The following is a 25,392-nucleotide window of genomic DNA, read 5'->3' as shown; positions in this document are numbered from 1 at the left end:
ACACATTTCCCCAGAGAAGCCAGCCCAGTTTGCCATGTGTTTGTTATGACTGTTAGCCATAACTGCAGCAGAGAGATGTCTTTTGGGTTTGATCCAAAGTCTGTGGAAAATGATGGAAAAATTTACCCACTTCCAAAGGTCTTCTGAGAGATTTTTCTGCTCCTATGTAGTACGAATAATATTCTAAAATATCACACTTGAGGCAAATAATCATTAGGACTTGCACTGCTTTTTTGGCTGTAAAAGAAAAATGTAATGCTTGGGCATTTATTTAATAAATCATAACTGGGTTGGGGGGATGTATGAAGGGAAGGATACAAAGAAATACAAGATGGAAGAAGTGGTCAGAAATGAAGAATTTCTTCAGAATTGCCGTTGGTATTTCTTTTTGCATATGAAGACAAATGGTCATACCATTTTTGCCCTTGCGCTTCTGCTGAAGAATTCCTTTTAAAGCACTGCTTACTTCACAAGGGAGAGATGCTTCACAGGAAAAAGCCAGGACCAGCACGAACAGGAAAAAGGTGAGAGTGAGCAGGACCAGTTGTTCAGACTTGCAGAGCAAAAAAAACCCAAAACAAAACCCAAATAAGACACACGATTAAATATGTGAGAACTGGCTCATCTCTTTAATAGGTTGTTTGGATTAACATACCCACAAGGAAGAAAAAGACACCATTTGTGTTTGCAGTCCAAGTGCTCAACCTTCCTTAGCCCTGCACTGCTTCCTGAGAAAGGATGTCTCCACAGCTACTGCAGATGTGGCAAAGAGCTCAATCTGGAGAATGTTGAGGGAGAGCCACTGAAATGGAAAGGCCTGAAAAACAAGAATGAGAGAATGACACAGGGGCCCTGTCCTGCTCTCATAGCCACATGCCCCAGATTTCCTCTGCCCAGCAGCAGAGCACAGGAGATCAACCTTTCAGTCAATCAGCCATCAAAACAATTCAATTCAACTGAAATCAGAACAGCAAGCAGGAAGCTGCCCATTTCAACAACCACATTAAAAAGGGGCAGGCTGTTAACCCTTTTACTTCAGAGGCATCCTCTCCTCTTGCGTAGTTTTGCCATGACTACACACACTGCTGCAAGCTACTGCTCACCACAGTCAAAACAAATTTAAAATTTTCATGTCACGCAAAAATCCCAATCCATGCTCCCTGAGAAGGCCCTCAACAGGCAGCAGTTGCACAGCACTGTGGTATGTGAAACTTGGCCATTCAGGCTCTGAAAAATCAATAGATAAATGAACAGTTGGACGTGCCCTTGGATCAGCTCTGCCCCACAGCTCCCATGGTCCCTCTGGGGCAGATAAGGCTGTCCAGGTGCTGCTGAGCAGCCCCAGCAGACATTGACCACGCACGTCCTTGTTGTACAGATCCTAGAAAGCAAGTGAAGCTGTGGATGGTATCTCTAACTGCTTTCAGGTCAATTGAAGACCAGCATAGGCCTCTTCTACTCAAAAGTTAAGGCTATCTGAGGGAATGCAATTGTAATTCATTATCAAATCTATAATTCTTCAGGAGCTACCCATGGTAGCAAACAACATATGGTATCAAAGACTGAAGCATTATGACCATGTATCTTCTAATTCTGCAGTCAGAAATAATTTTTCAGTAAGTACAAGGTGTGCCATTTTTTTCCTCACAACCTTATGTACAGGAATCACACACAGGCTTCATTCAGACCTTTCACATCCTGCAAAATTCAGAGATGCTAAAGAAATTGTATGTAAAACTTTGCCAGGATGCATTACCCCTCTAGCATTTCTTCTCCACAGCTCCCAGCTGTGTTGGTGGGAGCCCGGTTCTACAACACCAGAACCTCTGCAGCTACACGCGGCAGTAAGTTGCTTGTTCCCAGATGTCCCCTTCTCCACTTGGACCTTTTCAGTGGCTGAGCACAACCTTTTCTTCTTTTCCTGCAGTAAGAGATGAGGCTTTTCACCTCCTGAGCAGGGATCCAGAGAGGTTCTGCCCAGCAATTTCAACAGCATATATTTCATCAGTGTTGACTGTCCCGTTCCCCCCATAGAGTTGTTAATCTATCCCTTCCACTTGGATCACTCTTCTTCTGGATTGTTGTACCTTGTCTGAGATCAGAACCCAAATGGAAATAATCACTGAGCTGGGTTAGCTCAGCACAAAAGATAACTTTGCTCAGATCTAAACTAGTTTTGAGCAGGAAGTTTCTCTGTGTACATGTTTACATGTTTACGATGCTTTCTGACAGTGCCTACAAAGTCATTAATTATGATCTTCCTTTGTATCAGCAGTCAGCAGAAACAAGCTCTTTAGGCAGCGCTGGTGTTTCTCCTGTGTTGTGGACATGAGTGTGTTTAAATATATTCCTGGAGCACTGTGGCCTGACTTTTTTTTTTTTTTTTTTTTTTTTTTTTTCAAAAAGCAGCCAATGATCTTGGATGTCCCGTCTGAGACATCTGACTTCCAGAGGGGAATGTCAGGAATTTCCAAAGAATCAAAACTCCATACCCAGCATATGTTTTGAACTGGGCGCCCAAAACAAATGGTCACTTGGAAGTAGGCTACTGTTTTCTGAACACTCCCAAATACCTCTGAGTACTCTGACGAGGAAGTGACGTGTCCACCAGAAAACTGCAAACCATTTAGAAATGCTAGGCACCAAAAAACCCCATTAATAAAAGCCTATTTGATATCCATTTGTAAAGTAAAAAAAAAAAAAAAGGGAAAAAGAAAAGAAGAAGAAAAAAACAGAAAAAAAAAACCAAAAAGAAAAAAGAAAAGAAAAAAGAAAAGAAAAAAGAAAAAAAAAGAAAAAAGAAAAAAGAAAAAAAAAGAAAAAAGAAAACAAAAGGGGGAAAAAAAAGGAAAAAAAGGGAAGAAAAAAAGAAAAGAAAGGTGTGGCAAAGCCAGGATTAGATCTTAAAACAGGAAAAAATTCCAATTCACCCGGTTCAGTGGCGTGTCCCTGGCAGAGCTGGGGTTAAGAGTGGCCCAGCCAGAGGTACAACACCAGCTCCCAGCAATCAGCCATGTCAGCGTTTGCTGCCAAACATCTCCTCCCGTATCCCTATGCCTATATATTTGCTGTTCTGCCTAGCACACCCCCCGTAAAGGCCTGGGATAGAGCACTGGAGAGGGGAGAAAGGGGACGCATTGCACTGACACCCGGGACAGGAGGACAGGACATGATACCTGGGCTCCACCAACTGGTTACGCGCTCGGGGAAGTTTGACCTTTTATTTTAACTCTCGCTGACTCAGGCCTTACAGTTCAGCACGGGCTGAAAGCAGGCTCTGGACCGTGCGAAAGCTAAAACCGGAGCAGGGGAATTCTTGCCCTTGGCATGAACAGCTACCACAGCAGCTGGCCGAAAATATTATAATACATGGGAATCTGGCAGGTGGCTCAGGGCTGCATAGCTTTTGGGGAAATATTCTGTATTGCCCCAGAAAGCAGGAGACAAGAGAAAACACATTTTGTACATGCTGCAAAGAGATAAAGAAAAGATTTAAATAACGCAAAAGATACCATCCGTGTTTAATGTTAAATATAAAGCCCATAAATTACTACAAAATCTTCCCATGTCCTGAGAGCAAAGCAAGATAACTCTCAAGGAAGGGATACCACGTACATACCACAAGTTCTCCAGATGGCATAACAGTTCAGGAGGAGATCATCATACTGCTGTGAATACTAGGGGAGGCACTTAGCAGTCTGTAGGCTCTGGAGCTCTGTTAGCAGGTGCTGTTTTCCTTGCAGAAAATGAGGAAGGACCTCCTGCACGGGCAGGGTTACCCCATGCCTTTTCAACGTGGACAACACTGTCTGAAGCCTTGTCGGACTTCTCAGGTAATCCTACTTCTCCAGAAACTTTTGACGCGTGCAGATGTTGATCTAATTGTAGGTCATATAACAAGTTGGATTAAAATTCCCTGAGCTGAAGGCATGGCTCCAGTCTGTCATAGAAAAGATTCACTTTTTTTTCCCCCCATCCTGCTACATACTTCTTCCAGAGAACTGTAAATGCCTTTGAAAGAGAAAAGGAAACATAGAGATGAAATATTTTGAATATCTGTACAAGACATCAATTTCTGAAGAATTCTCTCCAGAACAAGTTTTCAGATATTTTGGGATATTTTGCTGGCAGTGAAGATGTGATGCTCACAACTTAATACAACGATGCTAATGCAATCAGCATGATGCCATAATGTTTCGTGTTGGTACCAGCCCCAAGAAAAGCCAACTTTATACAGTTCTCATTCTTTCAAACAGAACATGAAAAATGCATTGGTCTAATTCTAAGAGTTTGTCTTGGCTTACCAATGGGAATATATAAGCAGTTAGAACAACAAATTTAAACTATATCCTGGAGAAATGGATCCACCACAAAGATGCATCCTTTAGTTTTTAATTATTTTTTTTTCAAAGCTATCTAGTTAGATTTAGATTAATACTAAATCAAATTCAATAGTAGATCTGTGACCAATCAGTGAATACGTCCATACATCGGCATATATACATTTTTACACATGCATTTTTGCAGCTAGTCGGTAACTTTAGACTTAGATTTTTCATTGCCTAGATGACACCTGCAAATCCCAGGTCCCAGACTATCATAAGTGCTTCTGTATGTACATTTATTGGTGTGTGAAGGTTAATCCTAAACTTCTTTAGTGAGAGTTACAGCTTTTTGGACTTATTTTAGCCATTTCTTGTTTCTGAAAAAATCAAAGTGACCCTTATTCAAAAGGCGGGCAAGAAAGGTCAATTCCCAGTGTAAAGGCACATGCCCATCCTCCTTGGCCATGTTACCTGCAAGGTGGAGCACATCCGGTCCTGCCACAGTCTCCATTTTTCAATGGTATTTGGATGCCTTGTGCTTCTGAGAGTGCTTGCCTGTCCTGAACGGGACCTAAGGGGCTCTCACACATCATTTAACACTTCCTACGGGTATGTGCAAGATGCTACATTATGTTCGAGGTTCAAGCACAGGCTCTGTGATTCTTTTCTTCATTTTCCTCTCATTTTTTCTTTTTCTATAAACATTTCTGTAAAACCAATGCCTTTAATATCACCATGTGTTTGGCCACAAAAGTTGCAAACTCACTGAGAACCAAGGAAACGCTGCTTGTGATTTAACTGTTTGCCAATTATTTGCTTTAATATTTTCATCTTATGCAGCTTCATAAAATAATTCTGTGCAAGTTTCATTTTTTTCAGACATTTGATCAGTCTAGCTTGCCTGCTAAAAACGATGCTTGACTCACATCCTGGCAACAGCATTTATTTGATGTGCGCTGGTGAAGCACTCTAAAAAACTGTACTCAGGCTATTCCAAATTTAGCCTCCTACATCTGCGTGTATTAGTGTTTGGGTGAGACTGAATTATCAGCCTGTATCAAGTGGGTGACACAAGCTGATCAGCGCACCTTTGTTGTTCAATTACAAGCTCGGTGCTGAAGAAGCCTTTAGAGAGAAAACGTCCGTGTTCTTCATGGGCTTTTTTTAGGTCTGTTTATGTTGGGTAGCTTTGTGCTTCAAGAAAATCCAAGTCACTTTAGACTGCGTCTATCCTCAGCCAAACGCCAATTACTTTTGTATTTCTCTCCAAATAAAACTACTTGCCGTAAATCCAAACCTATTAAAAAGCTGCAGCTGTGAAGTTACAACCATTCCTACACTCAGAAATATTAAACCACGGGGCCAAAGTTTTTTAAAGGGAGGCATACCTGAAGACTAACCGGCGAGGGAGGGGGCTGGCCACGTGCAAGGTTTCACATGGGAATGCACCAGCAGGACGCTGCAACGAGGGGGGTTGCTCATTAAAAGTAGCGGTGCTAAGTGGGCTGAATCTGTCTTCCAGTGCAGGAGGGGTGTCCCGCAATGCGAGCATCTTGCCAAGGAGCGTACTCCAGGATCACGACAGCTTCGGTGGGAGCGGAGGCGTCAGGCCGAGGCTCCAGCCAAGCCCCGGGCTGGGATTGCACATTGCTTACTGAAAGTTTCTTGCAATTTGAGTTCAGTGACGTATTCCTCGTTCCTGCTCCCAGAGGTGGAAAGATCTGGGGGTTGGTTTGTCCTTGAAAATGGGAATTAAATCCTCTGGTTCCTGTTTATGAGAAGCAAGCAAACACGTAGCTGCTCAAAAGAACAGTGGCTAAATTCACTTTATTGGCATCTCGTCAGTGGCTCCACTCCCCCCCCCCCCGCCCCGCCAAGTTAATCTGCACGGCTTGTGGTACTGTGTGCCAGTGCTAATTGGTTTTGCTCATCAGTGGAAGCAGCAAGCGCACTGGGGTGGGCAGTGGGAGAGGGCAAGCACGTTCACCATCACCTTTTCACCATTACCATTGCCCAAGCCACCTCAGACGGCTGCTGCGTGGCTGCACGAGCTGCGATCACACCGTGGGAGTGGGGTGCAGACACAGACTAAGATGACATCTCCTTTCTTATCACACATACGGTAAATGAGGCTCCATTTTCACTGAGCAGAGGCACTCCTGCCTCGTGCTATGAGGACAAGGCAGCGCCCTGTCCCAAGGAGCCTGTCGCCTTGATGACGGGCTCTTACGGTGGGACAATGCAGGTCCTTCAGGAGACCTGTTTGTAATGTATGCAAAGCTGTGCAGGACAATGGGGCCGATAAAATTCACTTCTTCTAAACCATTCCTACCTGAGATGATTTACCTTCAGGGCTCAACATCATTCTGATTTTGGAATCTATCAGATTGTGCCAGAAAACAGAGGGTGGAGAAACGGCAGGGAAAAGGTCCAAGGTTTTAAACCAAGCTAGCCACTGCCAGGCCCGGCTCCACGCACACTGTCCATTTCACATCACACAAGCAGGGTGACACACAAAAGCCTTAATGCATTCAGAATATTTCTTTTCAGGATGAAAGTGTAAGTATTTCCAGCCAGCACAGCAAACTCGGGTTTGCCTGCCAAGATTTGTTGCATTTTTCTTTAATTACAGCAGCAACCAATAGATTTAAATTTGAGAACCAATGAACAGACTCCCTGCCTCTCCTCCCTCTTCACTGATGGTTTGAATCTTCAAGAAACAGCTTCCCAGTCTTAGTCCAGGGAGCCTTTAAGTGCACACTTATCTTCAGTTTAGTGTGCGCTTAAATGCTTTCTGGGGCAGAGGCTGGAATATACTTGATTCACAATTCTGAAAGCATGTGATTGCAATGAATTTATCTCACATCAGGATTTTTTTTGGAAGGTCTCCTGTTTAAACAAGAATCCATTGGTGTTTTTGAGGCTTCTAGATCAAAGCTACTTTAAAAAAAAAGCCAGTATTTCACTGTGGCACAAATACAACATTATGTGTTGTATATAGTTTGCAAAGTGTGGGAGCCTTTTGGATGAAAGGTACTCTGCACGTATATAATATCACCATCATCATTATAAATGAATGGAAGGCACAGAAGTCTAAGCTGATTTATTATGGGCACCTGTCCCTGTGTAATTTTCTAACACTGCCCACCTGGGTGAACTGATGAGATCTCCACTAAATTGGGGTAGCCTGTCATTTTATTCAGATTGAAATGGATTTTCTTGCCTTGAATTCCTGCGGAGAGAAAACAATCAAAAAATAATGGCTCGCAGATAATAAAGTTGCATGTTGAGCTAGACATAACAGATACACAGCTGTCAACACTTTTCCTTCACACATTTACGTCATTTCATTATGAGAAGAGCAAGGCCAGGATGAGATGGAACAGAACAGGGGCAGGGTGTTTGCCATTTGGCCCCCCAAAACACTCTTGGGATCCTCCAAATAAAGGTGGTTCTTCTCATACTTTACAATAGCCAGAGAGATGGGCTCCCTGGCAGAAGTGCAAGCAAATAGTTTGCCTTCTGTCAGATAAGGAACACTGATTATGCTCCACTGAAATGGTATCTAATATGGTCTTTTGTATATTTTGGCCTCGGTGTGACACCACATCTCCTGCTCTCATCTCTGGAGAGTTCTTAACGTCCAAGTGACGCATTTTGTGGAGGTTTCAAGAAAAATACAGGCATCCTGGCCAGCTTTCCCTCTCCCAGGCTACACGGGAAGCTGCAACTCAATACATAGTGGCTTGCCTCGGTTGTCAACAGAGTCACACCGGCCCGGGACAAAGCCCTGCTTGAGCTTTATGGCTCCGTCGTGCTCCTGTGGCCAAAGCACACCAACTCCACAGCCAGCAGCAGACAGGACAGGGATGTCATTATCACACCGGGCTGACTCCGACTCCCAGATGGCCAGGTACCCCTTTTCAGAGGGATGTGCCTGCAGAGACTCCACTCCCTGGCTCCAGAGCCAACTACTTCAGTTGCTCTGCCACCCTGCCACCTCCTTTCCCTTACCTGATTCAGCCTTATACAAAGTCCCTTAAAAAAATTATTCTTGGAGTATGAAAAGTATCCAACATCTATGTTTGACTCCTTCCTTGCTGTGTCCAAGTACGTACAGCAAAGCTGAGAGCTGTGGAGTTAGCAGCAGCTGCCTGCAGCTCATCTGTTGGCAAGGCTGGAGCTGAAATCACATTCTCCAAGTGCCAGAAAGATAGACCTTCTGGAAGGAAGTATCGGGTGAAAGAGCAGGAAAGCAAGTTCGCTTCCAAACAATAAACATGCAGATCGGAAATAATTGAGGCACTAGAACAAGAGGGAGGGAAAACAAAACAAACCATAACAACAGAGCCTCAGATGAACTGGTTTTCCCTAGTAATAGGGAAGGGGGAGGGGGGGAAAGAGAAAAAAACCCCACAACCCTGTAGGTAGATCAGAGCTGACCGAAAAAAAAGATTTTTCACTTTGTGATAAATCCTGAGGAGTTGCTAACTCTTTATGTTCAGTGTCATGGTGACAAGCTGGCATCGTGGCGGTTCTGGCAAAACAGATGAAGTCTTTCAGGACCTGCCTGCCTGCTGGCTGACCTGCCAACGAGCCAGGCAGCCAGTCGCTTTGCCTGGTTTCCTTCAAAAACGCCAACGAAATTGACCTATTTTAACAGAGCATTTCAGTTCTACCAACTCACCGCCTTCCAACAGACTCCTGCCTGATCAGATTTCCAAATGGCTCCGTGATGCCAGATAATTACAGCTATAAATATTTTTATTAAGGGATGCTACGATACCGTTCTGTAGAAAGACATAAAGAGAAGGGACAGAATAAAGGCGAACATCCTCTGCTACTAGACAGCACATAGGCTGTGTGTGAACGATACCCTCCCAGCTGCTAAGTGGATGACTTCTGGGTCTCTTGGGGTACAGGGGAAAGAGGGACAAACAATTCTGGAAAGCTGGGGAGCACACACACAAACTACAGCAAAGCGAGAAAATGGACTTTTTTTGTGGCTTCACGGGATACCGTGTACAGACATAAAGGTACACGACACTGTTTTCTACAGCACAACGAGAGGTGTTTTCAGAGCACTGAATTTAGGCACCCAGCCTAGCCGGTTCAGTTACCTGGCTTGCCTCCTTAAACTCCCTTAACAGAGAAGCTCTCCTAGAGGCAATTCAGAATAGGAGCCTGACACGGGCTTACCGAATTGCTCCTGGAAGCAAGTCTGTCTTTCCCCCTCTGTTTTTCCATTGACTCCAGAGGGAACCTGGAGAGCCTAGCTGGCTAGCTTAACCAGCCAAGTTGGGTGGCTAAATTTGGGTGGTCTGAACACCTTCGCTTCTGCATGGGGCCTGGATTAGGATTTGAGCTTTGTCTAATATCTGCATTTGCTGAAAAAGTACACCGTTGCTCTTCAGCCTTAGTGTTGCTATGCTTTAGATGAAATACATATTTATGTTAGACAGACTTTGTTTTTCACATGTACAGAGGGTATGAAAGTGAAAAATCTAGAAGTGTGGTGTGTTCATGAAGGGGAGGACAAGGGGTAAGTTGATAAATAACCTGGAAATGACCAGAAGTTCACATTCCCTTTGGGGCATTGCCTCTATCGGAGACTGCATCTTCCTGCCTTCTGAGTCACAGGAGTGAATAATGAATATCAACGAAAGCCCTGAGTGACTGTATGAGCAACGTGGTATTGTTCACTCCTTGTTCACCGGCTTTATAATGAATTCTCTCTAAGTGTGTCTGCTCCCTGTCTGGTTTTCGCAGCCTTCCAAATATGAACATGCCTCCCCAGCTTCAGCTCTCATTATTGCATTCCAGCATACTTGCTTTGCGTGACATACCAGTTACCTTCAAACAAACTTTGGGCTAAGTTTGCAAAGACTAATTCAAAGGTTGTCATTTAAAGAAGCTAAGCATTTCACTGCTAGGTATTCTGAAGCTAAGCTCTCTCCAAACATCTAGTCAGACGTTTCTTTCAGGCCAATGAAATAGTACACAGGCAGCCCTCTCCTGCCTTTCCAAAGCTGGCCTTCAACAGTGCAGGCTCAGACCAGATTAGGAAGCTGAATCATAAATTATTCCTTAAAAAAATAAGCCAAGTCCTCTGGTCCCAGCAGCCCAATCCTTATCACAGCAAGGCGAGCTGCCTCGTCCGTGCCACAGGTAACAGTCTGAACATGGTGGTACCTCCGACCACTTGGCTTGCAGGAGGAAGAGCACCAGACAGACCAGGTTGTGCCGCCCCAAGGAAGCGCTTGGGAGAATGATGTGATCCTGCATCTGGAACACTGTTCCTTCCCCAGGTGATGCAGAATCACCAAAAGGGTCACATTTTTGTACCCCAGACCTCTTGCCACTTCCTGGACAGATGAGGCTGTAAAGGAGAAATACATATTTAGCATCAAAGCAATAGAAGCATGAATCTAAAAGGTCATGGGCAGATCTGTTGATGAAGATGGAGTTATCGTTACTAACTCATTTTTCAAAGCAGAACCACAAAAATTCTGTATCATACATCTACCCTTTCCTTATCATGGGGGTGGGTGGGAAGTGAGACGGAAATGTTTTCCAGTCATGAAATTAATGCTATTGCATACTGTTTCTTACAGTTTCCCCCAGCTCGAGAGGCATAAGAGAATCCATATACACTTGCAGAGAAACATCAGAGACAAAAAGAAAATTTTTTTTCCCATGCTTCTGTCGCCTGATTTTCACTATGCAGAACACAGACCTGTAATTGCGCTATTATATATTCCTCAAATAGGGGTAGGTCTGAAAACATCTGGCCTGGTCACATCATGCTTGGCATAGACGAAAATTCATATATAAATTCTAATAACCAAGATCTACCGATAGACAAAAAATGCTGAGATTTTGTTGTGTATACTTTGGAAGAAGTAATTACACTTAGTTATATAATCAGTTATACAAGACAGATTCTCCTCAAAGTAAACGGTAGCTCCATCCATGAAGACTTTTGATGTGGGTTCCAAGAATTTATAATAAATCAAGGCATAAATGGGCTTTTCGGTGGCACGGGTTGGAAATCTTACAAGGAAATGTTTCCTTGGAAAAAAACCCCACTGCTTTTGAACAAACACTTTGTTTTCACTGAACTTTTACCGAATCCAAGACTTTGGATCATACATGGGTCCGTGGAGAGTCTGCCTGAGGCCAGCGGTCCTCAGACCCTGGAAGTCCTTGGCCTCAAAGCAGCCCACACGTGCATCTGCTCCGTGGCCGCATACCCGGCCCCCGAGCAGACAGGCGTGAGTGTTACCATCCCGCTGCCAGAGCTGCTAAAACTAGAGGGTTTCTGGCTCCAAGGCTCACACGTTCAACAGTTCTGCCCTAGGAAAGGGGGCTCTGGATGCCTTTTGCAACCGCCCTGAGAGATTAATGCTTTTGAACACCAGTGAAGCCAGGAGAGCTTCCAGATTGATTGAAGAAAATTAAATAAACGTTTGCTCTCATCAGAAGCCAAACAAGCTGAATTAATATAAGAAATTATCCTGCGAGCCTCTGCCTGGCGTGTGGCACTCTCGGGACCACTTGTATCCTCAAAACTGGAAGCGGTTTTGTCAGCACATGGGACAGGACTATCAGCTGGTGCCTGTTCAAGTCAGAGGGGACTACGTCTCATCAAATCAGTCAATGAATGATATAACCAGAAAGCTCAGTTTTGGGCCAATTAGCATCATATAGAAGTAACTTTCCCCTGTCATCTCTGGGAAGCTTTGACACATTTACTGTGGTCAGCGCTCAAGTTCTCACATTCCAGTGCTACAATGCAAAAACGAGCCGCGTAAGAAAGAGATAACAAATCCTCATGTTTCAATCCAAAATCTTGTGTCTTTCCTAAAGGAAAATTCCAAATAATGAATGACAAAACTTAAACTATTTGAAAAAGAGTGTCAGTACTTGGGAGGAGGAAAAAAAAGGGGCGGACCTTGTCTAAACTCTAGCACAAGTAGCTCAAGTTTGAAAGACCGTGAGGGATAAAAAGCACGCAGCCCCTTCTTGTGCTACGTGTTTGCAGGAGCTGGCCTGCAATATTCTGTCTGGCAGCCAATAGCCAGAAACACTACACTGAGGGCTTCGTGGGGAGATTTACCCAACTGACATGGCCCCTCAACCTCATGCAGAAGATTTTAATTCTTTTTATTGAGGCTATCCTGACATTCTGTTTCTTTCTCACTATGGCCTGAAGTCAGTAATACACTCGAAAGCACGTAACTTTGAATACTTGAGTAGCCCCATTATCTTCAATGAACATGTGTGAGCGCTTTCCTGGGGCCTGGGCACGCTCTTACGCACTGGCTCAACAGCACTGGCCAAATGAAGAGCCTCAGTGTCTTTTTTTTTTTCCTTCCTTTTTTTTCTTCCTCTTTTTTTTTACTTTTTTAAAAATTTTTTTTTAATTAACTAGAACATGACAATAAAGATTATCTAAATTTTGTCCCTCATTAACCAAGAGAGGCATTCATTTTGATGCAGTCGTCATTTCTACTTCATGGCTTCAAAACTGAAGCAACGCTGTTCTTGCAAGAAAGGTTTAAAAATACTTTCAGTGTTTTACGTAGCCCCCCATGCTGACCTGATGTATCTGGAGCTGTGATACAGAAATGTACTTAAGGTATTGCCTTGTTTTGGTTATTTAGACACATCATTGCACAAGTCCAGAAGACCTTCTATCAGAAGATCGTCCTTCACAGGGTTAGGTCCATGGCAGTCCGTCAGAATTTGGTAGGACTGAAAATTTTGCAGTTATCATATAAATTTCTCCTGCAGTTTGGCCTTCTTCAAAGAAACACCTGAAAACCCTATTGTCAGCTTCAAGTTTAGAGCCTTATAAATTAATGCAACAATCCCAAACAATGTGAAAATATCTAATTCAGTAGAGAATTTGTAAACAGGACATTCTTCTTTCCTACCAAAGTAATGACAAATGCATTTTCTTGCTGAACGACCTTCACAAAACAGGCTACATCTGTTTATGCAAATTAATTAGGTCATAACATTTACCTTTCTTGTTCACAGATAAACAACATCTTAAAAATCAAAATTGAACCTTTGCCTCATTTCCAGTATGTGATTTTTAAAATACTTTTGGTGAATATCATACTTCTTTTTTATTGTGAAATTTTAATTTTATGACAATAATGGAAAATGTAATGAAATTTTTAGCTGTAGCTTTTCAGGCATCACACTTTTTCACATGGCAGGGTCTCCACTCTTTGTAATGCTGAAACATAATCTTGAATTTTTGTTGAACCTATGATAGAGCTTTTTAAAGGACTAACCCATCAATTTATAAGTATGCATCATGCAGATAGTCTCATACTATAGATTTTCATTTGAATGTAAATATATTCAGTCATTCAGTGGATCAAAAGTCTACAATAAAAAGACAGAAAGGCATGTCATGGGTCAGAGGTGAGTTCCCTGTTACTTCAAAAATAGTTGAGTATAGTCTTGTTTATAAAACTATCTGGCCCTGTAATGAACACGTTTATTCTAACTGTTGGAAGCCTGTGCAAAAAAATACCTTCTAATTTACACTTTTAATGTATTCACAGGTATGTACATATTTTTTAATATATATATATATGCACATGCATGTAGGTAGCACTGAATAACATTTGAGAATGTGCCAGTCTATATGGGCTGCTCTCAGTGCCAAGAAAATAATTAATGGACAGTTGCAATAATTTTCTAAATTATAGTTACAATAATAATATAGGGGCTTGAAAAGGGGCCATGGTAATATTTTTGACACAATGTGAAGCTATTCTTTTCTGTTTATAGCTCCATAACAAAGCTCTTAAACACATGCATAAATCACCAATAACCTAAATTGAACTTCAAAATTGTTTAAGGGCTTTGCATAATGGCCCTGGAACTTGAGAGGTCAGAAATGGCACACTTCTACTTCCCAGAAAATACTGATATTTTGATATTTTTCCAGTTTGAAGTGGGGCAAAAAGATGAAAACATTTTGCAAAATGAACACTCCAGAATTAATTCTTATACCCAAAACTATGTTTCAAAGAGATTTGACAAATTAACCAAAAGTATAAATAAATTCTCCATTTAAACATTGTCTCTTCTCAACGCTATAAAATCAAGACAGTACCCACACTTTCAGTTTCAAAAAGTACAGATTCCAATCTCATTTTTTCTTGAGCTTTTTTAACCAACCACCCAGCATTATTTGTAGGTTTAATCACGCAAAACAAATCTTGCTCTCTATCCCACCTTCAGCATTCCCACTGAGTTTCTACAATGCCGCAGAAGTTGATCTGTATGTTTCTTTACACAATACCTAGAGCCCAGGATGCACGTTTCATGGCTCCAGGTTATGAATCAGTGGCTGGGTATCTTTTACAATGGAGTTGAGTTGAAACCATACCTAGAAATACTGCATATCATTTTGGGAGTAGCTGAATTCTTGAAACATATCAGCCCTTTGCAGACAAAAAGATGCACTGTTCAAGCTGGGGAAACATACACACTCAAAATTATGTATTAAAAAAATATGATTCACCTAGCTCCCATAAAAGACCCAAATTAAACCAGTCTTGCTCACAACAAAGTACTCATCCTCCTGTTATTATTTATGCTGCAGTAGTCCCTAGAAGCCCCAGGTCCCCATTGAGCTACACGCTGCACAAATACAGAGTGATCATACATTTATTTATTTATAGGGCATTAAATTTCCCTGCTCCTGAGTGAACAGGTAAAGCAGTGATTACTGAGGACGTCACATATACCCAGGCAGCCAGCCATAGAAAGTAATTTCAGCCTCAGCCTTTGTTTTAAATAAACACCTGCATTTTCATATGGAGAAAAGCATTTGTTTAACAATGAGCTGTCACAGCATGTTTGCCTGCTAATGAACCAAAAGCTCTTTGAATTCTGTCTCCCATCCTTCCCACACTGCAATTTTGCCAGCCCTGACTATCCCTTTTATTGCTTTTCTTTTTTTTTTTTTTTCTTGAACAAAACATTCTTGCTTAGCCCTGCAGTTACTTTGTAATTCCCACATCATTTATTGTGGTGAGATGCCACGTCTCCATGCACAGGAGAAAGCAGCAGACGGCTATTGCTGCTATATGCAGACAGGTAGTCCCTATTTGATGGTATTTGAGTGGGAATATATATTTGTTGGTCATGACAGGGAGCTCGAGACAAGGCTGCTCATCTCATGCAGGACCGTGACATAGGGTACCGTGCTCCCGAGAGTCTGCATACAAACCAACCTGGTGCCGCCAGCGGCTGTACGCTCCAGTCCATGAAATCCCTGAAGACTTCTGTGGATGATGCCCTCCCCTGATGAAGGACTGTCTGGCACAGGGCAAGGCACCCCCCCGCTCCCCACGCGAGCCAACCCTTGCTTTTAGCGTTGTAAAACACGGGGTCAGCCTTCACCTTTCTGCATTGTCTTGAGCCACACTCCAGAGGAGTTTTACACAAGAAAGTCTGTTTTCTTTGGGCTTCTCGATCAAGGCAAGTCCTTTGACAATCGCGGCATTTAATCTTTCTGCTCCCCAGGGAGAAGCACATATTGAAAAAGTGATGTTATGCAAGCGCAAGGTTTTGTTAACCTAGGAAATTTCTCATGGGGCTCATTATATCATATGAGGAAGAACAACTGACTCATTTTTAAGTATAGGACTTAAAGCATAAAAATAGCCAAGAAATTCTTAGCATAAGCGCCTGCCCCAAACTCATCCCTCCTCCCTTCCCTTCTGCCTTCCCATCATGCGTGGGCTTTTCCCTGCGCTCATTAAGAGTGTTTTCCTTGCCTACATCATACTGCACGTACCTCACCTAAACCTTGCTTCACGGCAATGTGAAAGGGACCCCGCCATCTCTCCCTTCTTCCCCCAGCTTAACAGAGGAGACGGGTCTGCCTGGGCAGCCCCGGCCAAGCACTGGGGGTACGGAGATGGAGAGGGTCTCTCACAGCTGGGGCATGGGGGTGAGCGACAAGCCCGGGGTGGGGATGGGGAGGTGCTATGGAGGCTCTCTGCTTCCCCACAGGGACGGGGTGTCAGTGCCATCCCGGGGCATCTCTGCGGGGTGTCCCCCCATGCATCCTCAGCACTTTGCAATAGGAAAAGTCTCTTTTAAGCTCCTATTTTCCTTCCAAATCCTCCTTCCCTGACTGTCAGACTCCACTAACCACAGATTTTTTTTTGGAGCTACACAGACAACAGGGAAATAAAAAAAGTTCAATAACCACTTGGCACCTTTTCCAAGAAGGGTACTGAGAGCAGGTAAAGGCAGAAGAAGGGATGGGTCACCAGCCTCCCTCTCCCTCCCCCCCGGCTCTTTGCGGGAGCCAGCCAGCCAGTCCTCAGGCGGTCGGCGTGCACATCGCGGGTAAGTTAGCACTAAGCAAAACTCCCCTGGAGAGAGGACGTGGTCACAGACCTGCCCTACCTCGCAGGGCTAGGCCAGGCAGGCAGAGGGTACGCTGTCTGCTGCCAAAATCCTCAAGCTGGTATGATGGTGCTTCCTGAGACATCGCATCTGCCTCCAGCATAGGGCCACCAGCATCACCTCCCCAAAGGGCTGCTCCCCAAGCAGCCCTCCATGGGCCAGCTCACAAACCCAGACGCCTTTAAGCTGAGACGGTTGCTCCTGCAGCAAAGGCTTCCGCTCAGGAAAGTTACCCTCCATTTTCTCAGCCACTCCTTGAAACTAAAAGCACTTCATAAAAAAATAATACAGGAGAATATACCAAGCAAGAAAGGCCTAAGCGCTGCACATCATGTTCCCTCTGAGGCTAGACTGCCGTTCCACTGTGCTGATGGAGGGATCAGAAAAAACCTTGCATTAATATTAAAGAGATGGGGAGGGAGGTGCTTTCGGCTGGGAGGCAGAGGACGCAGGGCTGTGACTCAGTCCTCCCGCTGCCCTGCTGCCAGCCCGGCCGGCCAGCTACCCCTGCCCCGCGCTCCCCGGGGTCCGCTCTCTGCCCTCCCTTCCAAGTCCTTCCGGCGGACCCGAGCCTTTGAAATTCCTCCTCTGCGTAGGTAAGGAAAAAAGTAGAATATTTCCTTTAATCCTCACCATGACCCAAATAGAATTATGCCAGTTTATGACAGATGAGTTTTCACATGGAAGAAAGAAAATAAAACAAACCAGAGAGATATCTGATAAAATTTCTCAGCTGGAGGTCTTTTAGGCACTTATTGCCATTTTTACTCTACCACACACCTGTTTTACACTTCCAGGGATACCACAAAGTTAATACTAACAGCAAATAGTGTACCATTCCCACAGCAGAGTTTAACCAAGAAATTAAATAAGAATCTGCCTTGCTTTGAATTGTGGCTGAATTTAACCCTTGGATGTCGATGACAGACTAAATTAAAAAAAAGGAAAATTCTTTATTTGCAACTAGATACACTGAGGCTCACTGGGATTGAAAGGAACAGAGTGGTTTTCTTGCTACTTGATGAAAGGGAATCAGCAGGCCAAAAGACCATTTTTAAGTTGTCTTGAAAGACAAACTTAAAAGAAATACTCTATAACCGGAGGGGAAGGTGGTAGGGTGGGATAGGATTTTCTTCTCCTGTTTATTAAAAACACACCTTGGGCACCATTCTAATCTGATTTAAGCATCACGTGAGGTGTATTTATTACATGGGAAAATTGCCTCAGTGCTTTCACTGACACAGTTTGGACCCAGCCGGCAGAAGTTACTCTGCATGCGGAGGACTCTCCAGCACACAGGGATGAAGTGCAGGGAGGAAAGAGCAGCCAAGAAGTAAAAAGGGAATATCTCAGGGAAAGCCATCTGAAAAATAGCAGAAAGTGGCTTGAGGCTTAGTGAGCAAGGATGTCCTGCTCCTGAAAGCTGCAGAGCAGTGGCAACCGAGAAGGGTGGGACCACTTGGAGAGGGGAAGAGAGAAAATGAGGAGAAACCAGTGGGGTCTGAAAGGTCTTGGAGCCACGCCATAAAACTGAGCAAATTATATTCGGCAAAATAACATGTGAAACAGCCAACCGCACCTGAATGTGCCGAATCGTGCTACAGCTTATAGCCTGGAGGTGCAGAAACCCCAGAATGAGGGATAGGCAGCAAGACTCTGGTCTTCCAGCCAGAGCAAGGAGCACCTGTGGGTCCCTGGGGCTCCGAGACACCCGCTTCACAATAAAGGCAACAGGAAAACAACTCGCAGGAGCACGCAGTGAATAAAAGCGCCTGGCGGTGACGGCAATGGGGAGCAGCTAGCTGAAGCACCTCTCCAAGGGTGCAGCGAACAGAGGAGAGCAGCCTCACGCCGCAGGGTTAAGTCACTTGGCGAGGGCTCCCTCCACGCAGCCGAAGCCGGGCTACGCCGCAGTGGAGCTACGGGACTTGACATCAACACGCTGTGTGCGTGGGATGGGGAGGGCAACACGAGAGAAACAGCCAGGGTCTCATGTAATTAGTAATCTATGCTCCAAAAGGACTTATTATTCAAAAATAGCCAATTTTCTGGGCAACAGCCCAGGGCAGTACTTTGCTAGAGGTCTGTAGAAACTGAATCCAGCCTTTTCCCTTTGCTGCTAGCCAAAGGCATTGCAATAGGCTCCCCATATCACAGTTACTCCTCTCTCCAAGTAACACAGTTTGTGAAATCATCCCAAATGTCCCCAGGGTTAAATAACAACCTCTCAGAGTAGATCAGATGAGGCTTTGGGCAATGTGGTCTAGTGGAGGGTGTCCCTGCCCGCAGCAGGGGGGGTTGGAACTAGATGATCTTAAGGTCCCTTCCAACCCTAACCATTCTATGATTCTATGATTCTATGATCAGTCAATTACCAAAAGTCTTCAGTGGGTCCAGGATAGTACTGCAACCTTAGCAGTAGGTCTAGATTACTGTCTTGAAACTGAAGTGTACTCCAGGTCCTTATAAACAGACACACTTCCACTGGAAAACTCTCCCTACAAACCTCTGTGCTGCATGGAAAAGCATGTTTAACTCAGTCTCATCCTTACTCACAGCTGGAATGAGTTTTCTGTAGTGTCAGAGACCCGTTGTGTGGAAGCTGGAGGTGGAGGGGCTGAGGTTATTCCTATAGCAGCCAATGAAGGAGGGGCATGATCCACATGCGGGGAAAAAAGATCACAAAAGTATCATTAATAATTAATATTCACCAAAGCTTCTGGGGTCCCAGTGGGAGTGGGGACCCCCAGAGTGCTAAGCACTGCACAAGGCGATGGGGCGCTATGTAGAAATCCCTGAGGCAGCAGAGACCAAACATGCTCTCAAAGCAGCAGCATCCTCTCAGTCAATCACTGAACAGCTCGATTACCCTGGGCAAGGTACACTGTTAATGTGGGATCCTGCAGCCCTGTCTCTGCCGCACCAGCTGCTGAAGCCCTTGCCAGAGGTGCCCAGCCTGGAAAACAGCTGGCGGGAGCAATGTCTTGGACTGCAACATTTATAGTTTTCTCCAGTTTTACCCTCTCTGCCCAAGTCTACAGTCCTGTAGTACACCTGGCAAAGGAGGACCCCCCTGGATAGCCTGAGCTAGAGCAGGTTCAGGTGAGGACAGACTTTCTGCTCCCTGCTGTTGTATTAGGCAACAGTATTAAGATCCGACTAGGTGCGATGAGGCTGCTTTGGACATGACATCTATGAGAATTCATTCTAAAATTGGCCAAGTCATTCTGGAACTTGGTTATGAACTGTAGAGCGTGTTGGATTTATTATTAGTAGGCTTGCTACACCGTTATCGTCCATTTTTCAGGATCAAAACTGATAATCTACAATACAGTATGGAAATCCCTCATCCCAGACCATGGAAAAAGATTTCAATAGGTGAGACTATAATGGCAGCAGCATTTTATGTCAGTCACTGACACGAAAAAACAATTCCTGCCTACTACCTTCTCAAAGAGATCCTCTGTTTTCCCTAAATTAGATGTAAAATGTTTAGTTCATGCCATATTAGGACATGGGCTTCCTACTTCAGAGACAGAAATCCACACTCAAGTTGACAGATGACCAAAGCGCTATTTAACATTGAGGTGCATATGCATATGCAGAGGATACTGATGACCACATCTGTTGCCAAGTTCTAGTCCTGTAGATGCTTTCCAAAGGTGAATTCAGGGCAATCATTTATGCAAAAACATTGTTCTCACTTCAGAAGTCATATATAGACAGAGGAAATAATGGAAAAGTCAGTTACGAAGGGGCCTCAAGAAGATTTCTGCATTTCCTCCTGCGCTGAAGAAGAATCACATGGACTTCACTGTGACTGCAAAGACATCCTGGAAGAAAGCAGCAATACAGAGGCACTTGCAACTCAATGTTCTTTCTTTCTTGCAATATGAAAATCATGATTTATTATGAAACTGGTTCTGGCTCAGCTAATCTGACTGTCAAGGGGAGAACAGTGCCTTCCAGTCTGCCCCATCCCGTTCCTATCTAGGTACTCCAAATAGCTGAATTACACAGGGAAAGACCTATGGTTTCTGCAGCTACCGTAGAAAACTCACTCATGAGCTGTTTACTGCTCCACCAGGCAGTTGGGTGGTATACAGTGTGGTACACATTCCATGAATTAGTGTCTGAACACTTAATGGCAGAACTGCCATTAAAGAAATGTAATAAAAAGAATTAAAGACAAGGAACAATAATTGAACAAATAAATCCATACATGATAGTCCAAGTGCACATTACTGTTCTTTCCAATCCAAGCTAAATGGATTTTCTTCAGACTCTTCTTAGACACAAATGAGTAATCCCCTTCTGATCAGAATCAAGTACACTGAACACCATAGCAGGGCTTTATGTTGTTTTAGAGAAGGTTACGTCACTATAGAAATAGAAATTATGGCTCCACTATGGAAGCACTCATTCTCAAGGCTACTGTTGCATCTCCAAAACATTGCAGGAAAGTGGTCGTGCAATGGGAAGCTAAACTTGGAAACGCTATGTCAGATACAGCTCTGACAAAACATTAATTCATTTCTGCTGATTTGGTTCACTTTCTTAGTCTCAGCTACTGTATCAGCTCCTGGAGTGACAACACAGATCATGAAGAATAGTCAGTCACCATTATCTCTAATATAAGGAATATTTAAGAGAGAGCTATGAGCTCCTCCCACTGTCTGTGGGATAAATGCTCCATAAGATTGGTTTCCTGAGTTGGAGGATGAAAGAAGTCTTTTGTGAGGTGACCCTGCTCCACAATACCTCTATATATCATTTCTGTTTTATAGGGAAGAAATCAAAGCTTGTTAAAAGAAGGTGACTTGCCTGAAGTTACACAGTGCTAAAAATAAAATCCAGGTGTCCCGAATCCTGGTACAACAGGAACCTTTGCATAGTACCAACCCATTTCATTTCCAGTTCAATAATTCCAGCAGCAAGATACTGTACTTGGGCTCTATGAGATACTGGCTCCTCACATTTACTTTAGGTGAGAAAAAATGCCATGGTCTAGCCCTGGAAAAACTCAACCCTCCCCACCACCTGCTACTCTCCTCCAAACCTACATTAGCACAGAATACACTAGGTTACGATTTTCAACTAAATTGATTTGCAGGGTCCTAACACTTTTTTAGTGGTGCTTTAGCCTTCTGATGAGTGAAATTTCACTTTATTGACAGTATCTTGCTTTCTTATTTACCTGTCATCGATCCCCTCAGAAGTAGCTCACGAGCCATGAGGTCTCTGCCAAATGTACACTGAACCCATTTCTCTGGAGAAGTGCTTGTCAAGCGATTTTACGCTCTGGTCTTTTACACCGCAACATAAATCCTACAACAAATCTAAACCAAACTTTGTATACAAGCGGACCAGCTTACTTCCAGAATTTATCACTTCCTATCTTATCATATCTTCACTACCTTTGATTTATGTTACACTTGTCATCCATAAGGGCTTTAGGGTCTTATTCCAAAATGCTTCTGTGTCTGCTGCAGACGTGCCTGCTCTCCCAGGACAAAAACCAAAGCAACCCTCTCTCCTCAAACCCTACCATGCAGAGAAAAAGAGTATTGCTCTCTACTAAGGTCACCGATTACAAAGCCGTACTTCGAAATGTCATATATCATAGCCAAATAATATCTGCTAAAGGCTCATATGAACTACAAAGTAAGTAACCAGTAAGCAAGTTTTCTGTGCCAATACCTTAAATGTCTTGAACAAATGCCTTTCTCTCCCTAACACAGACTGCTGCAGAAGGATGCCTCTGCAGGACTTTCCTCAGAGAGGCAGCAAATCTCCTCTGCTTTCACCCACTGCTGAAACGCAGCAGCCACGTTTGGGAAGAACCGAGCTCCTGGGCACGGTTTGCATGACCATCACCCTCAGCCCTGCACCAACTACTTAAGCAACTCAGCAAAAAATAACAACGGCAACAGAAGACCCTTCTTGTGCCACTGTCTGTATTTCATCTGCAAGACCAAGAAAATAGCAACTTCTTATCAATGTGAAATGTCTGAAGGTCAACAAGGAGACCTGCAGCGCTGCAGACATTACCGCAGGCTGCAGAACAGCCATCACTAGCTACCGACAATAAACGAACACCACCCTGGGAGAAAAGCCAAAAATAATTGTAACAACAAAAAGTATACATATCAATATAAATACACTATGTATGCATGACTTTTTTTTCATAATTTAAATGAAAGCAAATTGTAATTATTTGCTCAAGAAATGATGAAAACTTAATTTTGTTGTTTTTTCCCCCTCTAAAGACATGCTCATTTTGGAAAAGAACAGATAAAACTGAGAATCTACTGAATGCTGAGGAAGAGTCTCATCCCTTTGACATTTCATCATCTTCTGTAGTGGTACTTCCCCTTGTGATAAAATACCAGCTCTCTTCAGCTTTGAGGTCCCATGCATCAGGTCTGGCTGAGCAGCTGCCAGTTGACCAGACACCCCTGGCACGTGGAGACCTCCAGTGAGGGTATGGAGCTGCCTGCGATGGAGCAGCACGTGCCTTCGAGCGAGGCTCCTCCTAGAGCAAAGCACTACCAGGAGGCACGTGCTCCTAATGGCAGGCCCAGCTGGTGGCCCTTCCACCACAGCAGGGCCATGTGAGCTCCTCCTAGGGGCAGATGGGGAGAGAGGTGCCTTCCCTCCCCCCCCCCCCAGAAGTCACTTGCAGCATCTGGCACGGAAGAGATAAAAAGGAAACAAGTCTTAAAAACAGAACTCTGAGCTTGTAAGTCTGAAGTGCAACCTTGCTTCAGATAAGCGCCTGGATGTCTGGGTCTGTCCAAGCTATCCAGATCTCTTCGGTTTATTGCAAATGGGCTGTGAACTTTCTGAGACAATTGCCTGTTATGAGGTTATCACTGTTATAGGGAGTGTAAGAAACAACCCAAAGCTGTTTTTCCTGAATCCCTACATGTGTAGAAGTTCAGGAGACAGTTACTATTTGGTGCGCTGACTGCCATTAAAAAAAAAAAAATGTCTGCCTATCCTTTTTTCACCCCTCCTTCCACTTTTTTTTTTTTCCCTCTCCCCTCAGTTTGGTGCCTTATGTTGACATTTGAACTCCGGTGCAGTAAGCGTAAATGTGACCCTGTAATCTGGTAGCACTGTACATCCACTTCGCACAAGCATAAATTATTTAGCGGGGTTCCAGACAACAGCAATCAGGCCAACACCATCCACCCTCTCACAAAGATGTTGCTTTTTGCTCGTCTTGTTCGCTTAATCTGAAAGGTCACTGCAACTGGAAGCATATGTTTATTCTTTTATATGGAAAATATAATACTACTTATTTCCTTCCCATGAAGCCAGAAACGCTGGAACCACTTTCACAGAATTACTGCACTTCTGTTTCTTATTCTGTCTGGAACCTAGAATTTTAAAAGGGCATAAAATAATGGAAAAGTTATGATGAAAATTTCTGGAAAGTAAAAAAGGTAAACATTGATTCGAGTTATCTCTGAAAGTAAAAATTATGTATCTAAAATCAGTTCATCCACCTTACCTGACTTTGCTGTCCTGGAGGCTGTAATTCAGAGCAATCACTAGGGCTTCACAATCAGCTCTTTTGAAAGGATGCATTTTTTTTTATCATTTTTGACTTACCACTGCAAAGTGGTAAAGAAATAAAACTACATTAACTGTATATACTGATACAGTTAATCCATCCTTTACTTTTAATTTAAGCTGTCAAAGTTTTGTGGCAGAGCTGTAAGCAGACCTATAAATTCTGTATCTCTGCTGTTCTGCCTTGTGCATCTACCTAGTTCCTTTGCCAGAACTGAAACCAAGCTCAGCTATTAAGGCAGAAATTGCATAGGTCTGTGGAACAAAATTTCCTGGTGTGTGACAAGAAAACAATGTTTGATTCATTAGCGAGGTGAAAAAGCAGAAAAAACCCCAGACTTTGTACCAGAACTGCAGTTCTGCAAACTGCAATTTGAATTTCTGAAATCTGTTCTGCATAGTTTGAGCTTTAACTTATTTTAGCTCTGAGTCTCCCATGGGGCATTTCTGGTTATTTTGAGGATTCCTGATAGGTAACAGCTTTGGCATTGCCCTGGTTTCTATATTACTCAGTGACCAGGAGCCTCACTATTGAAAAAGCTTTTTGCTTCCACAAAAATAGAAGCAGTATTTGATGCATGTGATACCTGGAGACCAAGGGTGAAACTCAGCATTTGTGGGTCTTCATGGGGTTTTGCTCTCAGTCTTATCCATGCGATCAACAACATTCCTGCTCAGGAGTGATGGGTGAAAGGAATGAAAGGCATGAGGAAAAGTCTTTATAAAGAATAAAACAAATAGGCCAAGGTTTGCTCTTGCACGTGACTTCTAGCATGCCAGAAAAAAAGGCTTCTCCAGACATACTCAGACTAACGTAATGAAGACAAATGAAAATATGTTTTATTTAGCCTTTCATCTTTGGGTTTTTTTTTTTTTTCAATTAAAAGCTTAAAAAGATAAATTCTTCCAGACAAAGAAATGATTCCTCATTAAAATGCAATAGATCTCTTACAGTAGTACCTCAGGTATGCCTGCTGTATTCTTATGGAACAGATTCCTCTTTCTTTTCCTTGTACAGCATTTTACTCCACAA

General features: G+C 43.5%; 1 long non-coding RNA gene across 2 annotated transcripts; it reads right to left on the bottom strand.

The window, feature by feature from the left end:
• Positions 1–251: 251 nt before the first annotated feature.
• On the bottom strand, positions 252–24,566 carry LOC129202838 (uncharacterized). Of its 2 annotated transcripts, XR_008575846.1 has the most exons (7): positions 24,298–24,566; positions 7,474–7,557; positions 5,714–6,093; positions 2,931–3,878; positions 1,757–1,921; positions 656–817; positions 252–553 (listed from the first exon to the last, which is right to left on the bottom strand). It is a non-coding gene; the product is annotated as an uncharacterized LOC129202838 (long non-coding RNA). The 2 variants fall into 2 exon arrangements; XR_008575845.1 differs by having other exon boundaries at positions 1,757–3,878.
• Positions 24,567–25,392: the final 826 nt, after the last annotated feature.

The sequence above is a fragment of the Grus americana genome, chromosome 2, assembly GCF_028858705.1.
Source record: "Grus americana isolate bGruAme1 chromosome 2, bGruAme1.mat, whole genome shotgun sequence".
Classification (NCBI taxonomy): Eukaryota; Metazoa; Chordata; class Aves; order Gruiformes; family Gruidae; genus Grus; species Grus americana.
Note: the sequence above shows the minus strand (reverse complement) of the source record. Positions and strands in the feature narration are given on the sequence as shown.